This window comes from Lactuca saligna, chromosome 3 (genome assembly GCF_052625555.1).
Source record: "Lactuca saligna cultivar CGN05327 chromosome 3, ASM5262555v1, whole genome shotgun sequence".
Classification (NCBI taxonomy): Eukaryota; Viridiplantae; Streptophyta; class Magnoliopsida; order Asterales; family Asteraceae; genus Lactuca; species Lactuca saligna.
Window position 1 is genome coordinate 168,263,492 of NC_136419.1, and position 6,226 is coordinate 168,269,717.

Here is a 6,226-nt window from a genome sequence, read left to right on the forward strand (position 1 = left end):
CCGGAAGTATACCTTTGCTAACCAAAGGTACTGAACTGACTAATGGTACCTTTATACCTATATATGTATACATGATATATAACTAATATTTAGACGACATTCGGACGAGCAACGGATGCCCTAAGACCACATCCCAACGAGGAAAAGGAAATAAAGCGAGCTAGTCGTCCTAAGTCCTTTAAACATTATTTATATAACTATACATATCTAGGCATGCATTTTACAATATAAAAGCATAAAAGAAGTTTTGTAAAACCTTTGAAAAGTTTAATACTAAGAAACAATGACTTGATGTCAGTTTATAAAACAATTTGAAAGTATTTTGTTTGATAAGACAGTTTAAGTATAAGGAAAACCTTTTTTTGAAAACACATTTCTAACAAAGTTTGAAAGGAAACTTACAATAGGTAATACAGTTTGATAAAGAGTTTTAAACATGTAAAAACATTTAAGAAAGTCATTTGAAGAAATCTGTTTGGTAAAACAGTCAATGTGTAGTAAATCCATTTGCATGCTAGTTATTAATCACATGTGATTGATATAATAACTAAAAATGATTCAACTTGTATTCCCCCATAAAGCATTTATAAACATTTAAAAACATTTAAAAGGTTTATTAAGGGGTATGAACTCACCTGCAGTGAGGGGTTTGTTCGGAAGTGTCGGACAAGGTGCTAGGTGTCAAGTGAGGACTTGAATATACACAATGGTCCTAATTATCATATAATAAACATATATGTAATCTAATTGGTCAATTAATAACTAATTAATCAAGTTAAGACACCCTAGGTCATGGAAACACTTTGATTCAAGTGCTATAGGTACCAAAGGGTTGCACCTAAGGGTTGTATGACATGACATTGGAGTTTATGGCCCATGAACCACTCCTTTATGGAGTTTACGGCGCATGACCATTTTACCATGATTTTAGGGCTGTAAAATCATAGTACTAAGGGCCAAATTGTGTTTTGAGGTCTTACAAGTCATGATTGGGCATCAAATGATCAAGTCCAAGCCTTAGGAAAGCATTAGGGCATAATAAGACTACGTTGTGGAGTTTACTGCCAAATGACCATATTCTTATGTGTTCATGGCTGTAAAATCTCTTAGGGACATGTTTTTATTGTTGTTTAAGGTCTTAAACACTTCTAGGAAGGTTCAAGGTTGGCATCCAAGGCTTAGGAAGGGACTAATGTCCATTTTACCACTTAAAAAGGGGTTTACGACCCAAGAAGCTAGGGCAAGTGTACTTACAAGATAGAAGCTTGATTTGGTGTTTAAGGTCCAAGAACATTGGTGTGTTTTCTTGGTGTTCTTAGTGTTTTGAAGATCTAAGTAAAACACAAAATTGAATAAATGAAATGATGTATAAACACTAGGTGTTATGTTATAACAACAAATCAAGTCGACAAACACTTACATTTTCGGGAGATCGGGTGAAAGACGAGATGATAATTGAGAGAGAATGGGGAGTAAACTTGAGGGTGGAAGTTGGAAATGAAGAGTTTAGGGAGTAAACTGCTATTTAAGCCAATGCGATTTTGGCCCTAAGGGAGTTCACGGCCCAAACTCACTTAGTTTGGCCATGAACACTAATCCAAGTCGTTGATTGTTCCATTGTTACCCCGATGTCCTAGAATTTAATTCCTTTATACCCGTTCGTTTCGAGAATAATTATTAAAAATACTCAAACGGACTTTTAAATTGGCTAACAATTATTAGAAGGGTAGTTGACTTTTAATTGAAGTGATTGACTGAACTGGATGAAAAATTTCGGGTTGTCACATCAACCCCCCGTTAGAGGGAATTTCGTCTGGAAATTAGAATTTAGGTAAAGGAGTAGGTATAAAAAATCAAGCAAGGAGCTAAGGAAACTTCCTAATCGATTGGGTCTTGTGCTCATAAGTGAATTCGGGTCCTCAATTGGTATCCCAATGAACCTTCATTAATGGGAGGCGGCGTTGCGTCGTCCGCTTGGTATCCCGGAGGTCCTAACTATCTTGGATTTAGCTTACTACGTTTTCGAAGCGTATCAAGTCTTTCCAGTGTGAGGCTTCCAAAAGGATTTGGTCTCTCACTTGGATTTCCGAAGGTTTCTTCCTCTTGCTTCTCTTCCCAGTCAAGGGCCACTCCTTTCTGAGTCAAAGTTGTAAGAGGTTCCATAATCCGTGATGAGTTTTGGATGAACTCTCGACAGTAGGTTAGCGAGACCTAGAATTTGGAAAATTCTCGTCAGTGTCTTCGGTTTTGACAAATTCTCAATGGTTTTGATTATTAGAAGGGTCCTCAAGAATTCCCACATCACTAATGGCGTGCTTCAGGAATTCGACTCTTGAATTTCCAAAACTCGTATTTAGAGAATTTCACGAAGAGTTTCTTTGATCATAATGTTTCCATGGTTTGTTGTAGATACTCTTTATGATTTCCTTCTTACTATGAGAGTATATAAGTAAGTCATTTACAAGGACAATGACGAACTAATCCAAGTAAGAATGGCATACCCTATTCATTAAGTTCATGAATACTACGGACATATTGGTCCTATCCGAAGGATATCACTATGAACTCGTAGCGTCCGCATCGATTTTGGAAGATTGTCCTTGGGGCATCCTTCAATAACACTTGTAACTGGTAATATTCGGATCTTGGGTCCATTTCTAAAATGCACTACGTTCCTTGCGATTGATCAACCAATTCATCTATACGAGGCAGAAGGAAATTATTTCTAATGGAAGTCCTGTCGAGGTCTGCACCACGAGGACTTTCCAGGGTGTCATACATCCTAGTATTACTCTTGCCCAAGCACGCATAACTACGGAGTTCTGATGGGATCCAGTGCATTAGTGCTGGTATAATCGCACTCGCTGAAGTCTGTCTTCTTGAAGTATAAGACTGGAGCCCTTAAAGGTGACGAGCTTGGTCTTCTCATTCTATTGCTGAGTAGTCGTTAAGCTATCCGAACAGTTCTTTTATCTCTGTTGGTGTGAGACAGTAGGGCGATCGGGTTATAGGAGTTGTATTGGGTTCTAAGTTCGTTCGTATGACGATGCGAGCACTCGTAATCTTGGGCAGTATCTATCTTGAAGTTCATATTAGAAGTCATACATGGTTCATCAATCGCAGTCTTGTGTATACGAGTCGTATATAATTAAGATTGAAAAGGTAGTTGAATAAATGATTCTTCTTTAACCTCACATCCCAACAAGGAAAAGAAGTTAAAGTGGAATCATCAATTCTAAACCTGTAGAACCTTGATTATATACCACCCCTATGTATACATTCTTCAGCGATAGATCAACCGTATGAGTCTTTGGATTGAGCTTGACGTACTGTACGAGTGGTACTTCGGGGAGGTTTGCTGAGGTTTATTCGGAAAGGATAAGAATCATGAGGTACTCTATGAATGAGCACTTCGGTGTTCTTGACTGACGGCTTTGCTAGAAAGACGATTTCGAAGAAAGAGATGTGCACACGAAAATGGTATTGTGCGAATCAAATTGACTCGAGTTGTATGATCATATCGGACATACGTGAAAATAAAGACATTAGATTAGAACATAAAGGCGTTACATACCAAACACAACAGTGCAACTTTTAACAGAGTTATAGTACTTTAGAGTAACTACAGGAATGCTGCTGCGAACAAGGTATACTACAAAAGGCAAGTATACGCAGCACGAGGGTCCCTTTACTGATGGGATCTCGCAAAAGATAAGACTCGAGTTGAACTAGTTTTAAACATGTTTTATGAGTCTGTTACAACGAACGCCTTAGATAATTTAACGAGGGTCCGGGGTAGTCTCTCCTGCGGCAGTGATCCTTAGTATTTCCCTGTCTACGCCGAAGTTCTTTGTTATTGGACAATCCTTCTTGAAGTGCGTATCTCACCGCATTGGTGACATATCGGGCTGGTACTAGCATCGGTGGTGGAAACGAGGTGTCGAGTCGGAGTTATGTGGACGTGACTGTTTTCGTTGTTCTTTCCTGTTGGACAGTTCCTATGATAATGTCCTGTCTCACCACAACTATAGCAAACCTGGCTGGCTCTGGTGGTGGAGGTGATTCTACAGAAACGAGCAATGTGCCCCATCTTGTTGCAATTGTTGCATTGCAATACTCGGCAAACTCCAATATGATGATAGTTACACTTGTTGCACTTCGAGAGTGTTCCCTCATAATGCTTGACTGGTGCTGAGGTGGCAGGAGTCACCACTTGTTGTTGTCGCATGGCAAGCCTTTGAAATCGCTTGCGTTCTACTTGGGCTTGACGTTTCCGTTTCTTGAACTCTAAGTTGTTGTTTTGGGGTTGGCAACTATTACTATTTGTTGACTTGTCAGATTGTTACCACGATCAGGATTATCAATTCCTTTGGCAGTCTTGTTTGCATTGTTAGCGCTGCGGTTTGCAAGGACAGTTGCCACGACATCTGTAACTGCGGCTTGGAAAGTAGCAACGTCCATAGGAAAGGCAGGGGTTTCATTGTTCGGTTGACTATTTCTGGATGACGACATGATTCTGTAACACGAAAGAAAAGGAGTTCGTGAGCTATTATGGTTGAACTTAGATGTAGTCCGATCGTTCCTGAAAAGAGTAAGAGTATGTTCTCGAAGGTTTGACCTATATCCCTATGATGCAGTCCTAGTACAGAATAGAAGTATGTTCGTAGAATGGTCTTAAGACGTTTTGTCGTTCAAGATGATGTATTATTGGTTGGTGGGTAATATGATCCAACCTTTGAAAAAGACTTGGAAATGTTTCTGGAGTTAAATTACTATAGTCCAAAGACTTGACTAAAGCAAGTTTCAGATAGACTCCAATCAAAGTATAAAGAGAGTATTTGAACAAAGAGTGACACATAAGTTAGCCGACTTCCAATATCATCGATGTTTAAGATGTAATAAGTTCGGGAAAATTGACCCTGTAGTAGGTCTTACATCACATCTGGAGTAGAAAAGTCTTTAACAACATAAAGACCTAACTAAAAGTACTTACAGTACAAGGTAGTCACATAGAAAAGTGCTACACAGAACATGGACAGGAACACGGTTCATTAAAACAAAGAAGGAAAGTAAAGTATCTCCTAATGGCGACGGTCACCCCTATGGTGAACCCTTAGTTCGGCTAGTTATCGTTCCATATCAAGCAGGTATCTTTCGTACACTCTCTGGCGTACTCGGAGCTCTATGACTTCAGCTCGAGTTTCGGATAGTGCTTGTAGTAGGGTCTCATGGTTTCTCTCAGAACTCTCATGAGTGTGCTCAAGGCAATTGGTGCGGATGGTATGCATTCCTGAATTGGCATCAACCTCTGCGATACGATAGAGAGCTGTCCTGCCTTGAATTTCGTTTCAGGCAACCCTACGGATCAGGATTGGTATAACTCTATCTGCTGAGCTCCCTTTGTTTACATTGTAGAAGCTTCGGTCTCCATTAAACAAAATAAGTTGGTCTTGCTCTTTGCTCCATGTTTCCAAGCATTCTACCTAAGGAGGTGTCGGGCCATGAAAAGCCGGACGAGGGTTAGGATTTGGAATGGGAGCTACCGAGGGTAGGTTCTCAACCTTGGGTTTGGGGTTATCATCATCCGAAAGGTCTTCAGCATGGTGATCATTTAAAGGGATTGGATGATCATTCTCGGGTTCTTCTCCAAACCATCCAACATTGCCTTCATTCGGAAGGTACAGGTTGCCGTGGGGATGGAGTCCAGCCATGTTATCTACATGAGAATTGGGGTAAGGAAATAATTATTAGACGAACAATCTAGATAATTATTAGAAAATCTTCATTAGTTACATATTTGTAAAGTGCATACCAGTCATATGTAATCAAAACAGGATAGGCCTTTGAATAAGTGACCTTAACTCCAAATTCATAAGGAACCGGGGTGAAGCAAAAATTTCATATATTCTAAGTCTATAACATCCTAGTTATATATAACCTTAGTGTATCCACTTAGCAAGTATCAACTTAGTAATGAAGATCCTTTTTAGTTCTCATGTAAGTAATTATAGTAACACAAACACCCCTATGGTATTTTCGACCTAGGTTCTGTTATAATGTTCTCATTGTAGTACTGTTGGTAAGTTTTTCGACTTGTTGACACATCACAACCATTATTGGGCATGTGCTAATCACTCCTCGGAATGACATAGTTGATTAGGCTATGCCACTCCCAAGACTGACCATACATCCCCAAGCTTACCTGTGATATTCAACAATCGTAATA

The 6,226-nt window shown here is 39.4% G+C and overlaps 1 pseudogene; it reads right to left on the bottom strand.

The window, feature by feature from the left end:
* Window positions 1–2,744: 2,744 nt before the first annotated feature.
* LOC145038065 (5S ribosomal RNA) lies at window positions 2,745–2,863 on the bottom strand (annotated as a pseudogene).
* Window positions 2,864–6,226: the final 3,363 nt, after the last annotated feature.